General features: G+C 42.2%; 1 protein-coding gene across 1 annotated transcript in view; it reads right to left on the bottom strand.

Annotated features, from left to right (window-relative positions):
• SGSM3 (small G protein signaling modulator 3) overlaps positions 1–16,862 on the bottom strand; it is a 421,214-nt gene that overhangs the window by 117,088 nt on the left and 287,264 nt on the right. The window lies entirely within an intron of this gene.

Raw genomic sequence — 16,862 nt, 5'->3', positions numbered from 1 at the left:
AGGACAGAAATCATTAAAGTTAGGGCAGAAATGAATAACATTGAGAATAGGAAAACCATACAAAAGATCAATGAAAGTAAATGTTGGTTCTTCGAAAGAGTAAACAAAATCGACAAGCCTTTAGCCAGACTCACAAAACAAAAAGGGAGAAGACCCAAATAAATCGGATAGTAAATGAAAGAGGAGATATCACAACAGACACTGCAGAAATTCAACATATCATGCGAGGCTTCTATGAACAACTATATGCCACCAAGCTAGAGAACCTGGAAGAAATAGACGATTTCCTAGATACCTACCAACTTCCAAAACTAAGTAAAGAGGAAGTGGATAACATGAACAGGCCCATCACAGCGAATGAAATTGAAACAGTTATCAAAAATCTTCCCAAAAATAAAAGTCCTGGACCAGATGGTTTTACAAATGAATTCTACAAAACTTTCAAAGAAGAACTAATACCTCTACTTTTAAAAGTCTTCCAGAAGATTGAAGACACTGGAATACTCCCTGCCAGCTTCTATGAAGCCAACATCACCCTGATATCAAAAGCAGACAGGGACACAACAAAAAAGAAAACTACAGACCAATATCTCTGATGAACATAGATGCGAAAATATTGAACAAAATTCTAGCCAACCGGATACAGCAGTATATCAAAAAGATTGTTCATCATAACCAAGTGGGGTTTATCCCAGATGTGCAAGGTTGGTTTAATATATGTAAATCAATCAATGTGATCCACCACATCAACAAAAGCAAGACCAAAAACCACATGGTCATATCAATAGATGCAGAGAAAGCCTTTGACAAAATACAACATCCCTTTATCAAAACACTACAAAAAATGGGAATAGATGGAAAATTCCTGAAGATAGTGGAGTCTATATATAGCAAACCTACAGCCAACATCATACTCAATGGTGAAAAACTGGAAGCATTTCCCCTCAGATCAGGTACTAGACAGGGCTGCCCACTATCACCATTACTATTCAACATAGTGTTGGAAGTTCTTGCCATAGCAATCAGGCAGGAGCAAGGAATTAAAGGCATACAGATTGGAAGAGAAGAAGTCAAACTCTCCTTATTTGCAGATGACATGATAGTATACATGGAAAAACCTAAGGAATCCAGCAAGAAGCTTTTGGAAATCATCAGGAAATACAGTAATGTGTCAGGCTATAAAATTAACATTCAAAAGTCAGTGGCATTCCTCTATGCAAACACTAAGTTAGAAGAAATTGAAATCCAGAAATCAGTTCCTTTTTCTATAACAACAAAAACAATAAAATATCTAGGAGTAAACCTAACCAAAGAAGTGAAAGACTTGTATACTGAAAATTATGAGTCACTACTCAAAGAAATTGAAAAAGATACAAAGAAGTGGAAAGATATTCCATGTTCATGGGTTGGAAGAATTAACATCATCAAAATGAATATATTACCCAGAGCCATCTACAAATTTAATGCTATCCCCATCAAGATCCCAAGCACATTTTTTAGGAGAATAGAAAAAATGCTATAAATATTTATCTGGAACCAGAAAAGACCTAGAATTGCCAAAACAATCTTGAGAAAAAAGAACAGAACCGGAGGCATCACACTCCCAGATCTCAAACTGTATTATAGGGCCATTGTAATCAAAACTGCTTGGTACTGGAACATGAACAGACACAATGACCAGTGGAATAGAATTGAGAGCCCAGAAATGAGGCCCCACACCTATGGACATCTAATCTTTGACAAAGGGGCCCAGACTATTACATGGGGAAAGCAGAGTCTCTTCAACAAATGGTGTTGGAAACAATGGGTTGAAACATGCAGAAGAATGAAACTGAATCACTGTATTTCACCAAATACAAAAGTAAATTCCAAGTGGATCAAGGACTTGGATGTTAGACCAGAAACTATCAGATACTTAGAGGAAAATATTGGCAGAACTTTTTTCCGCATACATTTTAAAGACATTTTCAATGAAATGAATCCAATTACAAGCAAGACTAAGGCAAGTATAAACCTATGGTACTACATCAAATTAAAAAGCTGCTTCACAGCAAAATAAACCACTACCCAAACCAAGAGACCCCTCACAGAATGGGAGAAGATCTTTACATGCCATACATCAGATAAGAGTTTAATAACCAACATATATAAAGAGCTTGCCAGACTCAACAACAAGACAACAAATAACCCCATCCGAAAATGGGGGGAGGACATGGACAGAATATTCACCACAGAAGAGATCCAAAAGGCTGAGAAACACATGAAAAAATGCTCCAAGTCTCTGATTGTCAGAGAAATGCAAATCAAGACAACAATGAGATATCACTTCACTCCTGTGAGATTGTCATACATCAGAAAAGGTAACAGCAGCAAATGCTGGAGAGGGTGTGGGGTCAAAGGAACCCTCCTGCACTGCTGGTGGGAATGTCAATTGGTCCAACCTCTGTGGAGAACAGTCTGGAGAACTCTCAGAAGGCTAGAAATGGACCTACCCTATGACCCTGCAATTCCCCTCCTGGGGATATATCCTAAGGAACCCAACACATCCATCCAAAAAGATCTGTGTACACATATGTTCTTGGCAGCACAATTTGTAATAGCCAAAACCTGGAAGCAACCCAGGTGTCCAACAACAGATGAGTGACTGAGCAAGTTGTGGTATATATACACAATGGAATACTACTCAGCTGTAAAAAATGGTGACTTCACCGTTTTCAGCTGATCTTGGATGGACCTTGAAAAAATCATGTTGAGTGAAATAAGTCAGAAACTGAAGGATGAATATGGGATGATCTCACTCTCAGGCCGAAGTTGAAAAACAAGATTAGAAAAGAAAACACAAGTTGAACCTGAAATGGAATTGGAGTATTACACCAAAGTAAAAGACTCTGGGGTGGGTGGGTGGGTGGGGAGAATACAGGTCCATGAAAGATGATGAATGACATAGTGGGGGTTGTATTGTTAAATGGGAAACTGGGGAATGTTATGCATGTACAAACTATTGTATTTACTGTTGAATGTAAAACATTAATTCCCCAATAAAGAAATAAATTATTTTAAATAATAATAATCACAGAAATGAAGACAACTATGGAGGAAAGGGCTAGCATAATTAGGTAAACAACAGATGAGACCCTCAAGGAAAATACTAGATACCTTGAGGTAATTAGAGAACTGAAAGCTGAAATAGATGAACTGAAGAAATAAGCTGAGGGAAGGGAAAGCAGACTAACAGAAGCAGGAAATAGAATTATCCAGACAGAGGATGAGGTAGAGAAAACTAAGAAAGAAGTAAAAGAGCTCAAAAAGGGATTGAGAGATACTGAAAACAAGAACAGAGATGTATGGGATGATCTCAAAAGAAGTAACATTCATATAATTGGCCTGCCAGAGGAAGAAAGAGAGGAAGGGGAAGTAAACATTCTAGAGGAAATTATAGAAGAAAACTTCTCAGACCAGAACAACAGAAAGGGCATTAAGATTCAAGAGGCCCAGAGAGTCCCAAACAGAATCAACCCGGACCTGAAGACACCAAGACACATCATAGTTACAATGAAAAGAAGTTAAGGATAAAGAAAGGATCCTAAAGGCTGCAAGAGAAAAACAAAAAGTCACATATAGGGGAAAACCCATAAGACTATCAGCAGACTTCTCCACTCAAACTCTAAAAGCCAGAAGAGAATGGCAAGATATCTATCAAGGCCTGAATGAAAAGGGATTTCAACCAAGGATAATATATCCTGCTAGAATTTTATTCAAATTAGATGGAGGGATCAAAACATTCTCAGGCAGACAACAGTTAAAGGAGGCAACCATCACCAAGCCTGCCTTGAAGGAGGTTCTAAAAGACCTTTTATAAACAATAACATCACTATAATACTTGCAATATACCAAAGCAAATAAAAAATTGTTGAAAAATGGCTCTACAATACACTAAATCCATAATATCAATAAATGTCAATGGCTTAAACTCACCCATCAAAAGATACAGAGTGGGAGGATGGATCAGAAAAAATAACCTAACCATATGCTGCTTGCAAGAATCCTGTCTGACCCAACAAGAAACACAGACTTAAAGTGAAAGGATAGAAAACTATCATACAGGCTATTGGACCACAAAAAAAGGCAGGAACAGCCATTCTCATCTCTGATACAATAGATTTTAAATTAAATAAAGTAATAAAAGATAAGCAAGGCCATTACATAATGATAAGAGGATCAATCAGCCAAGAATTAACAATTATTAACATCTATGCACCCTTGAGGGACCATATAAACACATCAAACACCTACTGAAAGAACTACACAAATACATCAATAGTAATACAATAATAGTGGGAGACTTTTAACACCCCACTCTCACACTTAGACAGAATAACAAAGCAGAGAATCAACAAAGAAACAAGAGAATTAAATGAAGAGATGGACAGACTAGACCTCCTGGACATTTTCAGAGCCCTTCACCTCAAAAAGCTGGAATACACATTCTTTTCAAATGTACACAACACATACTCAAGGATAGACCACATGGTAGGCCACAAAGACAGCATCACAAATTAAAGAGCATTGAAATCATCCCAAGTATCTTCTCAGACCACAGTGGAATAAAGCTAACATTTAACAACAAACAGAAAATTACTAAAAGACACTGAATTCAGAAGCTAAACAACATACTGCTTAAGAACCACTGGGTCAGAGAAACACACAAGCAAGAAATTCAAATGTTTCTGGAAACAAATGAAAATGAAGACACAAGCTATCAAAATATTTGGGACACAGCTAAAGCAGTATTGAGAGGGAAACTCATAACCATACAATCACATATTAAAGAACAAGAAAAAGCTCAAGTAAACAACCTTTGTTAGTATGCTTCTAAATTCTGCTTATAAGACCTTCTGTTTTTGATCATCACATTAGGTTCGCTTGTATTACTTACGATGTGGTCTATTTACATAATCACTGTTTTAACTGGGTCCCGCATTGCCTGCAGGGTATTGGTTTAATCCCCACTGGTTACATGCAAGCTTTCTATGTTCTGTTCATGCTCTTTTTCTGCTCCACCCCCTCTCCTAGTCATTTCCTTTCCTTTGTCACTTCCGGTGAAGAGATGCATAAAAGGCGATGTATCTGATTAATAAATGAGATACTGCTTCCCAGATCAGCCATGAGTCCCTGGTCTTCTGTCTCCCACCCACAAAGCTAGACCAGCACAAAAGAACACTAGAGAAATAGTGGTATGAGATTTATTTACTTAGTTCACCACAGTTATTACTGGGGCTGAATCTGCAGGATTCCATCCCTTGCATCATTATCCCCATTACTAAGTCCTGCCCCCAGAGGCAGGGGACACCCCCAGAGGCAGGAGACACCCCCAGAGACAGGAAAAAAACCCTTGCCCAACAGCCTTCCCTTGGCATCACACTGGCTCTTACTGCTCCCCTACTTGTCCCTTCCTGTATTGTTATATCATTCAGGCTTGTGCCCAAAAGGTTTCTGCTCACCCCTACACTACTATTCCTCTGTCACAGATGGAGTCTTTTACAGACATTGAACCATCTTAATGCGATGAGTAGATAGAAATATAGGAAAAGATGTAGAAATATTGTGAGGAGATGGTGGAGCCTGGCAGAGCTTAACCTATGAGATGAGTCCCTCCATGTGTCCCGTCCCGCGGGACCTTCAATGTGGGTTAACCTAGGAGAGGGAGTGAGGACAAGGACAGGAGGGAAAATTAGAACAAGACGCGAGAGAAATGAGACAAGTCAAGATTCTGATCAAGTCTGTTTATTAGCACCAAAGGTGCTGTTTTGAAGGCTGGGGCAAGGGGGGAGTTAGCAGCTGGGGACTGTTGATTGAAGTGGTGTGTTGTCATGGTAATCAGCCGTTATCTGGAAGGTCCTGGGTGATTCATGGGGAAGTGGAATTGGGAGGCAGGAACTTATCTTGTCTGTGGACAAAGACTCTAAGATGTAAAGAAGCAGGAACTTATCTTTTAAGCAAGGCCGTCTGTGAACAAAGACTCTAAGGTGTAAAGAAGCAGGAACTTAACTTTTAAGCAGGGCCTTCTGTGAACAAAGACTCTGTGGTCATGCTAATAGCAACCTTGAGGGCACATGTGGCTCCCCACATCCAGGTAAGTCTCTCTCTCTACAGAGGGGTTGAGCACAGGGGGGATACATAAATCTCACAAGGTTGGTGGCCACGTAAGTCTTCCCCCCCCCACAAAAAACATCCTACATCTTCCCACCTGAGCATGACATTCCTTAAAAAACATTTAAGCCTGCTCTACTCTAAATTTCCTATACTGTGGCCATTAGGTAAAAAGAAAGGGGAGATGCTGTGCAGATGTCCCCTAAGGCTAGTGCCAGTTCCCGCCGACAGTTGGGACATTCTCAAAGCGCCTGTTCTGCTATGTTGTCCCCTCAGGCTAGTGCCAGTTCCCACGAGAGTTAATACGATATTCTCAAAGTACCCTTCCCAACCAATCCTGTCCTGGCTCATCACTTCCGGTTTTTGCCCTATAAAGCCCTTCTTCTTCCACCACTCTCTCTTCTCTTGCCTGTTTTTTTCACATTGGTGAATGGAAGGGTGCGGCGCGTACCAGGAGGCGGCCATTTTGGCTAGCTCCACGTGGCCTGAACTGCTGCGTTCACACCCAACTCTGAGGTCCCTGCACGAATAAAGAATTGTGTTCTCTCTCCACACCGGATCTCCTCTCTCTTTCATCCACGGCGCAGCATGACAAACCTTACTGCACACCTTAAGAACTTAGAGGAAGAGGAACAAAGGAACCCTAAAACATAAGGAACCCTAAAACAAAGGAACCCTAAAGGACAGAAATCACTAAAATTAGAGCAGAAATAAACAACATCGAAAATAAGAGAACTGTTGGATAGTATGCCAGCTCCCCCTGGCTTCTGCTTAACCATATGCCTATATAGGGATAGATTTAATCCCATTCAAAGCTTTGGTCTATTTACATAAATCACTTTTACATTTACATAAAGCACTCCAGGGCATTGGTGGTTCAGTGATAGGATTCTCGCCTGCTCTGCCCCCTCCTTGTTACACTCTGATTTTCACCAGTCACTTTTCTCTCCACCCTCTCTATGTCACATCCTGTTTCCACCCTACTTGGCAAGTATATATAAAGACAGCATTGTGAGTTTTATGGTAGTTGAGTTCAGCTTAGCTCGTCTTAGATTGTGCTGCGTCCTGCATGAATAAAGAGATACTGCCTACAGCTCAACCATGAGTCCCTGGTCGTCTGCTACCCGCCCGTGAAGCCCGGCGAAAACAACATAACCCGTCGAAAACAACAGAGAACCATACAAAAGATCAATGAAGCCAAATGTTGGTTCTTTGAAAAATTAAACAAGATTGACAAAACCCTAGCTAGACTCACTAAAAAAAAAAGGGAGAACACTCAAATTAATAAAATCATAAATGATAGGAGATATCACAACTGACACCACAGAAATCCAGAAAATCATGCGAAACTTCTATGAAGAACTATACGCCACCAAACTATAAAATCTGAAAGAAATGGAAGAATTCCTAGAAACATATGCCCTTCCAAAACTGAACCAATAAGAACTACAAAACCTAAATACACCAATCACAGACAAAGAAATCGAAACCGTTATTAAGAATCTCCCCAACAACAAAAGTCCTGGACCAGATGGCTTCACAAATGAATTCTACAAAACCTTCAGGAAAAAGTTAATACTTATACTCCTAAAGCTTTTCTACAAGATCGAAGAAACAGGAACACTCCCTTCCACCTTCTATGAAGCCAACAGCACCCTGATACCAAAAGCTGATAGGGACACAGCAAAAAAGGAAAACTACAGACAAATATCTCTGATGAAAATAGATGCCAAAATATTAAACAAGATCTTGGACAACTGGATACAGCAGTATATCAAAAAGATTCTTTATCATGACCAAGTGGGATTTATCCCAGGAATGCAAGGCTGGTTCAACATATGTAAGTCAATCAATGTCATTTACCGCATCAATAAAAGCAAAGCCAAAAACCACATGTTTATCTCAATAGATGCAGAGGAAGCCTTTGACAAAATCCAACACCCATTCATACTCAAAACACTACAAAAAATGGGAATAGATGGGAAAGTCCTCAAGATAGTGCAATCCATATATAGCAAACCTATAGCCAACATCATACTCAATGGACAGAAGCTGAAAGCATTCCCCCTCAGATTGGGGACTAGACAGGGCTGTCCATTATCACCATTACTCTTCAACATAGTATTGGAAGTTCTTGCCATAGCAATCAGGGAAGAGAAAGAAATCAAAGGAATACAGATTGGAAGGGAAGAAGTCAAGCTCTCACTATTTGCAGACGATATGATAGTATACATAGAAAAAACTAAAGAATCCAGCAGAAAACTACTGGAAGTTATTAGGCAATATAGCAAGGTGTCAGGCTACAAAAATCAATGTACAAAAATCAGTGGCATTTCTTTATGCAAACAATAAATCTTAAGAAGACATCCAGAAATCACTCCCATTCACTGTTGCAGCAAAATTAATAAAATACCTAGGAATAAAGCTGACCAAAGAGGTGAAAGACTTGTATACTGAAAACTATGAATCACTATTCAAGGAAATAGAAAATGATAACAAGAAATGGAAAGACATCCCATGCTCATGGATTGGAAGAATAAATATCATCAAAATGAATATTCTCCCCAGAGCCATATACAGATTTAATGCGATACCGTCAAAGTTCCACCAAGCTTCTTTAAGAGAATAGAACAAAAACTACAATCATTTATCTGGAACCAGAAAACACTTGGCAAAACCATCTTGAGGAAAAGAAACAGAAATGGAGGCATCACACTCCCAGATCTCAAACTATATTATAAGGCCATCATCATCAAAACAGCCTGATACTGGAACAAAAATAGGCACACAGACCAGTGGAACAGAATTGAAAGCCCAGAACTAAACCCTCACGTATATGGACATCTAATCTTTGATAAGGGGGGCCAAAGTATTAAATGGAGGAAGGAGGCTCTGTTCAATAAATGGTGCTGGGAAAACTGGGTTGAAACATGCTGAAGGATGAAATTGAACCACCTTATCTCACCAGAAACAAAAATCAACTCCAAATGGATCAAGGACCTGGATGTTAGACCAGAAACTATCAAATACTTAGAGGAAAACATAGGTGGAACACTTTCCCACCTAAACCTCAAGGACATCTTTGATGAAACAAACCCAATTACAAGGAAGACTAAAGCAGAAACAAACCAATGGGACTACATCAAATTGAAAAGCTTCTGCACAGCCAAAGAAACTATCACACAGATAAAGAGAAGATCTTCACATGCCATATACATCAGACAAGAGACTAATAACCAAAATATAAAAAGAGCTCAGCAAACTTAGCACCAAAAAAGCAAATGACCCCATCCAAAAATTGGCAGAGGATATGAACAAAACATTCACTTCAGAGGAGATCCAAAAGGCTAACAAACATATGAAAAATTGCTCCAGGCCTCTGATTGTCAGAGAAATACAAATAAAGACAACATAGAGATACCACCTCACTCCTGTGAGAATGGCATACATCAAAAAGGATAGCAGCAACAAATGTTGGAGAGGCTGTGGGGACAGAGGAACCCTTCTGCACTGCTGGTGGGAATGTAAATTGGTCCAGCCTCTCTGGAGAGCAGTCTGGAGAACTCTCACAAGGCTAAACATGGACCTTCCATATGACCCAGTAATTCCTCTCCTGGGGATATACCCCAAGGATTCCATAATGCCCAACCAAAAAGATATGTGTACACCTATGTTCATAGCAGCACAGTTCGTAATAGCTAAAACCTGGAAGCAACCCAGGTGCCCAACAACAAATGAGTGGCTGAAAAAGCTGTGGTATATATACTCAATGGAATACTACGCAGCTATTAAGAACAATGAACCCGCCTTCTCTGACCCATCTTGGATGGAGCTAGAAGGAATTATGTTAAGTAAGCTAAGTCAGAAAGATAAAGATGAGTATGGGATGATCCCACTCATCAAGAGAAGTTGAGAAAGAAGAACAGAAAGGGAAACTAAAAGCAAGATTTGACTAAATCTAGAGTAGGGCACCAAAGTAAAAACCCTGTGGTGAGGGGGAGGGTGGGCATTCGGCTTCCTGGGGCAGCGGGGGGTGGGGTGGGGTGGGGGTGGGGTGGGTGGGATGGGACACAGTCTTTTGGTGGTGGGAATGGTGTTTATGTACACTCTTACTAAATTGTAGTCATATAAATCACTAACTAATATGAGAAGGGGAAATTGATTGTATGTCTCAAACTTTCTAAAACACAGACTGAGTCTTTTTAATACATAGGCTGAGTCTTTGATATGTTGACTCTCTCAAAAGTCTAGACCAGGAAGAACAGAAGCAACCGGTGGCACAGCTATATACAAAATGTTGAGTATTATACAGCAAATCCTTACAAAGGAACTTTTCAAAGTTAACCCAATTGCCAAATAATGTGATGATAACAATAACTATCCATTGTCTTCTTGAGCCCTTCTTCTTCTTCTAGCATTTGCCCTTCTTCCGTAGCCAGTCAACAGCGTCAGGTTGAGCCTGATGTAAAGTTTCGAGACCTCCTTTGAATCTGGAGAGGTGGCAGTCGTTGACTATGTGGGTCATAGTCTGTCTGTAGCCGCAGGGGCAGTTCGGGTCATCTCTGGCTCCCCAGCGATGGAACATAGCGGCGCACCGGCCATGGCCTGTTTGATAGCGATTGAGGAGGGCCCAGTCATAACGTGCTAGGTCAAAGCCGGGTTGACGCTTGCAGGGGTCTGTGATGAGGTGTTTGTTCTTTACCTCAGCTGACTGCCAACTCTGTTTCCAAGAGTCTGGAACAGAGAAGTTCAGTGTAGGCGTAGGGGACCAGATTGGGTGACGAGACGTCAAGCGTTGGACAGGGTGGGCGAAGATATCCGCGTATATTGGCAGGTCCGGTCGAGTGTAGACGTGGGAAATGAACTTAGATGATGCCGCATCCCGACGAATATCTGGCGGGGCGATGTTGCTAAGAACTGGCAGCCATGGAACCGGGGTGGAACGGATGGTTCCAGAAATTATCCTCATGGAGGAATATAATTTGGAATCGACCAAGTGGACATGGGGGCTACGGAACCATACTGGGGCACAGTATTCTGCAGTGGAATAGCATAATGCCAGAGATGATGATGGTAGTGTGGAAGTGCTCGCGCCCCATGAGGAGCTGGCCAGTCTTGCAATGATGTTATTCCTCGCGCCCACCTTTGCTGCAGTTTTTATGAGATGTTCGTGAAATGACAGAGTGCGATCGAGAGTAACGCCAAGATAGACTGGCTGGGCTTCATGCTGGATTCTCGTACCGCCAAGCTGCACATTAAGCTCACGCGAGGCCGAGGCATGGTGTAGATGGAAAACAGATGATACCGTTTTTGCAGTGCCCTAAGACAGCAGGAACCTCACATTTCCACTATAGAGCCTATATTTCCCCCAATCCTGGAACCTTAGGGTGGGGTGCACTTTCCTGCATGCTTCTCTCAATTCATACCAAATAATATTGCATCTGCTGATCACAACCTAATCAACGCAACGAGTGCCACCCCAGCATGCTTCACTTCAGACTGTGTCCAGAGACTTCAGGTGTGGAATGACAACCCTTCAGCTTCATTACTCAGGTGAGACCTTTCCTTTCATAGTATTCTCTAATTTCATTCCAGGTGGTTCACTTCCTAACAAAGTCCCAAAACCTAGATATAGACCAGGTCCCCTGAGATAGAGCATATGTTCACACATATCCATAAACTAGGGCAAAATATATACCTGAAAGCAGAAGTACACAATAGTCTGCAGCGAGTACCCCCCAACACTTCATCTGCACTATTCCAGCCTTTAGGTCCTTAATTGTTCAACAATTTGTTTGGCATTGTATGTTAACTCTCTTTTCAGCCACCAGGTTCCAGATGCCAGCATGATGCCAACCAGATTTCCTTGGATAGACGACCCCACCAATGTGTCCTGGAGCTCCACTTCCCCAGAGACCCACCCTACCAGGGAAAGAGAGAGACAGGCTGGGAGTATGGATCGACCTGCCAACACCCATGTTCAGTGGGGAAGCAATTACAGAAGCCGGACCTTCCATCTTCTGCAACCCACAATGACCTTGGGTCCATACTCCCAGAGAGATAAAGAATAGGAAAGCTATCAGGGTACGGGATGGGATATAGAGATCTGGTGGTGGGTATTGTGTGGAGTTGTACCCCTCCTATCTTACGGTTTTGTTAATGTCTCCTTTTTTAAATAAATAATTTTTTTAAAAAAAGGTTAAAGAGGGAGCCAGGCAGTAGCACTGTAGGTTTAGCGCACATGGCACAAAGTGCAAGGACTGGTGTAAGGATCCCAGTTTGAGCCCCCGGCTCTCCACCTACAGGGGGGTCATTTCACAAGTGGCGAAGCAGGTCTGCAGGTGTCTGTCTCTCCCCCCTCTGTCTTCCTCTCTTCTCTCAATTTCTCTCTGTCCTATCCAACAACAACAGCTATAACAACAATAACAATTTTTTTTAAAAAAAAGGTTAAAGTGAGGATGAGCGAGATAGCTCCCTGGAAGGGCACCTACTTTGTCATGTGCACAACAAGCTTTGAGCCCTGGCACACTACATAGGATCAGTACAGCACTCAGACAAGGTGCTAGGGGAAGCTTCAGTGCTGTAGTTCTCTCCCTCTCTGTCCCTGTCTCTGTCTTTATCTGGAAAAGTCATCCTCGAAGCTCGGGAAACAACAACCAAAAAATGATGATGCTGTGGACATGGGAAGCACTGAGAAATCCAACCCTCAAGAAAATGTCTACTCTTTATCTCACCTTTCACCTTGCTTCCTATGGCCCTCACCAGCTGCCTCTTGTTGCCTTTTGAAGGACACAGACGGATCATTGGAAGTGAACACACTTTGCTGAAAGGGACTTAGAGGGAACAACTCCAACCTCTGCACTGCAGTGTGAGTCTCGATTTGTAACTTCCACAGTTTACACATGGTTCTGCTACTTGATGGAGGTGACGTGACGGCTGCTGTCAGACAAAGTCTGAGCAAGCCAGGACCGAACTGAAACTATCCACCTTTTTTGTAGAATGACAGAGGTGATGTCTGTTGCCAGACAAAGTCCGAACAGTCTGGAACCTATTGCAGAGTGGGAAGTTCTTGACTAAATCAAAAGCTATTTTTTTAAAATTACATTGATAATTTGAGGACTTATTGGCTATATTGCAAATACACAAATATTACCTGGGGACAATAGAAAGAGATCCCCAGGGGAAGTACATAGCAACAGAAATTATGGCAGTGAGTGTGACAAGACTAAAAATGGCTTAGGAGCAGAAGCTGCTGTACTCATTGAAAGGCTTTCAGAAAAGGAGCTACTTATCACCACTACAGCTTCTCAATCAGCCAGACTCTGACCAAAAGCCAGAACTACGGGTGGCTTAGAGTGTGAGTGACAGACTGGTCTTCATCTAGTTATAAAAAGCTCTATTGCTTACCCTCACCCACAAACGCCCTGCTTCCACTTACAGGCATCCATGATGAGTATTAGGTTATGTAGTTAAATAGCTAATGTTAGGGTATATGGGTAGAAGTTAGTAAACTTTCATTTTTTGAAAGTTAGTAAACTTTCAAAAGTTAGTGAACTTTCACTTATGTAAAGGTTAACCAGAAGAGAGCCCCCATGGTGTGCATTTATTTTACAGAAGACTTCTTTAGGTGGACAGCCTACTATGATCTAGTTAGACCCATCCAAGAATCTGTTAAGAAGAAAAGCTATTAGATTTAGCTCCAGAGAAAAATGTTTACTCATACAGAAGGTCAGAACAGGGAGATGGTCAAAACACAGAGGAAATTTTCAAGGAAAAATTTAGACTACTCCAGACCCAGGAAACTTTCAAGAGGAGATCAGGATGCCCCAGACCTAGGGAACTATCTAAGGAAAACATACTACTACTACTACTACTACTACTACTACTACTACTACTACTACTAATAATAATAATAATAATGTTTAAGGTTATTCCTGATGTTAATGAAAACAATTTTTAATTTATTTTTTATTTAAGAAAGGATAAATTAACAAAACCATAGGGTTGGAGGGGTACAACTCCACACAATTCCCACCACCCAATCTCCATATCCCATCCCCTCCCCTGATAGTTTTCCCATTCTCTATCCCTCTGGGAGCATGGACCCAGGGTCATTGTGGGTTGCAGAAGGTGGAAGGTCTGGTTTCTGTAATTGCTTCCCCGCTGAACATGGGCGTTGACTGGTCGGTCCATACTCCCAGTCTGCCTCTCTCTTTCCCTAGTAGGGTGGGTCTCTGGGGAAGCGGAGCTCCAGGATACATTGGTGGGGTCTTAATGAAAACAATTATACATGATGTCATCTGTATCCTTGCTGTTAATGAGAATAATCTTACATAATGCCAACTATATCCGGGCAAAAAGTGTTTAAATAATAAACCTCTGCAGACAGAGGGCAGAGACGCCTCTCTCCTGCACCTGAAGCAGCTGATGTGTCTCTCACTTCATTCATCTCACCAACTCCCCTTTCCTTCAGGGACTCTTAATTACTTTCGCTGGGCCGGCTCCTGGCAGCTACTGACTTGCTGTGTCATTCAGTAATGTCCCCTACTTGTTTGGTGTCAAGTGGTAGCTGGACTAAAATGAACCTACTATGGTATTCTCCATATAGTGTTTTGTTGGTGTGCTTATTTTGAGGCAAAATCATAGCAACTAACATTTGCACAATCTTTTTTTTTTACACATATGCCTTAAATTATTTGACCCCAAGGGATAGATATGATTCCATAGTGACAGATGTGGAAACTAAGGCTTGGAGAGTTGGGTGACTCACCCAGAGTCATCCAGCTGGCATAGTCGAGCTTGGCCTCAAGCTACCTCCTGAGTGCTTCTTCAAGATACAGTAATGTTCTTGCCCTTCCACGAAGCTCTCCCTATTTTTCTGTTCCCTACCTGGCTCTGCATGAAACATGGAGCTATGTACACATTCTGCTGAAGCTGTTGGTACACACACATGCACACGAATGGTGCCTGCACTATGAATCCATTGCTCCTGGACCATATTTTTTCCACTGTTGTTTGTTGCTGTTATTGTTGTTGCTGCTGTTATTGTCATTGGATAGGACAGAGAGAAATTGAGAGAAGAGGGGAAGACAGAGAGGGGGAGAGAAAGATAAACACCTGTAGACCTGCTTCATCGCATATGAAACAGCCTCCTGCAGGTAGGGAGCCAGGGCTTGAACCTGGATACTTGTATGGGTCCTTGCATTTTGTACTGTTACTTAACTCAGTGTGCTTAACCCAGTGAGCCCACTGCCACCGCCCAGCCCTAATTGCTTCTTTCTGGTGTCATTTAGCATATCCCTCTAACCTCTGCATTTCTTGCATTACAAATCCACTGCTCCTGGAAGCCATCTTTTTTCCATTGTTGTTGTTACTGCTGCTGCTATTGTTGTTGTTGGGTAGGACAGAGAGAAATTGAGAGAAGAGGGGAAGACAGAGAGGAGCAGAGAAAGACACTTGCAGACCTGCTTCACTGCTTGTGACACAGGTGGGGAGCCGGGGGCTCAAACCAGGATCTTTGCGCTGGCTCTACTGCTTTGCACTATCACCCAGAACCCCAGAGTCATGCCTCTCTCATATGCACCTGTAGCCTGCAGAGTCAAAGCAAACTCTGGTCAGCTATTTCCTTTCAAGCCAAACTCCACTTCCCTTGGGGGAGTCTATGCAGAGGCACCATGAGGAGGCAGTAATGAGACCCCAGTGCTGTAAGCATGGCACTCTTTCCGAAAACAGAACCTGCTCACACCAGTAACTGCTCACACCAGTAACTGCTTGGCCCAGTCCAGTTTCTAGCAACTTGGCTTTGAAACACTGGCAGAGGGAGTCAGGTGGTAGTGCAGCGGGTTAAACACATGTGGTGCAAAGCGCAAGGACCGGCACAAGGATTCTGATTCAAGCCCCCTGGCTCCCCACTTGCAGGTGTTCACAAGTGGTAAAGCAGGTCTGCAGGTGTCTATCTTTCTCTCCCCCTTCTGTCTTCCCCTCCTCTCTCCATTTCTCTGTCCTATCCAACAACAACATCAATAACAACAATAATAACTACAACAATAAAACAAGAGCAACAAAAGGGAATGAATAAATAAATATTTTTTTAAAAGAAAGAAAGACTGGCAGAGCTGGAGCAGGGCAGGAAAGGCCATAGGGGATGCCTCTCTTGCAGAAATTACTGGAGGCCAGGAGTGGTAGTAGGTGGAGATATTCCCCATGCCCAACACCAGGAACTGAGATCAGACCATTTGTGCAAAGCATCCAGAGCCTGGGTGGGTAGCCTTTTCCAATTGCTGCTCTTGACATGCTTCCTCGCTCTTTTTGTACATCTTAACTTCATCAATGCTCTAGGAGCCACGGTGTTCTCATTCTTTTTCATTTACTTCCACCCACTCATGGCACCAGCCCACGTCGTCACAGGAGGAACTTCTTGCTTCAAAGGCTTATTTAACTTTGCAGGCAGCATCCAGCTCACGTAGAAGCTGAGTCAGGGCCATCCAGCCTCCAGGGAGGAAGGCTGCAGCAGGGCTTCCTTAGATGGAGCTGCTGGGTCTTAGCAGAGACTTCTCAAGCCATCTGAGCAGGCAGAACAGGGATCAGATCTACCGGGGCTATGTTCCCTTGCGCAAAATCTCTCATAGCCAATCCTCCCTAAGTCCCCACAGCAAACCAATCTCATTTGTTTTGCTGCCCAACATACATTCTGTTCACTTCCCTTTAGGAGA

The sequence above is a fragment of the Erinaceus europaeus genome, chromosome 4, assembly GCF_950295315.1.
Source record: "Erinaceus europaeus chromosome 4, mEriEur2.1, whole genome shotgun sequence".
Taxonomy (NCBI): domain Eukaryota; kingdom Metazoa; phylum Chordata; class Mammalia; order Eulipotyphla; family Erinaceidae; genus Erinaceus; species Erinaceus europaeus.
This window is presented reverse-complemented; position numbering and strand designations above follow the sequence as displayed.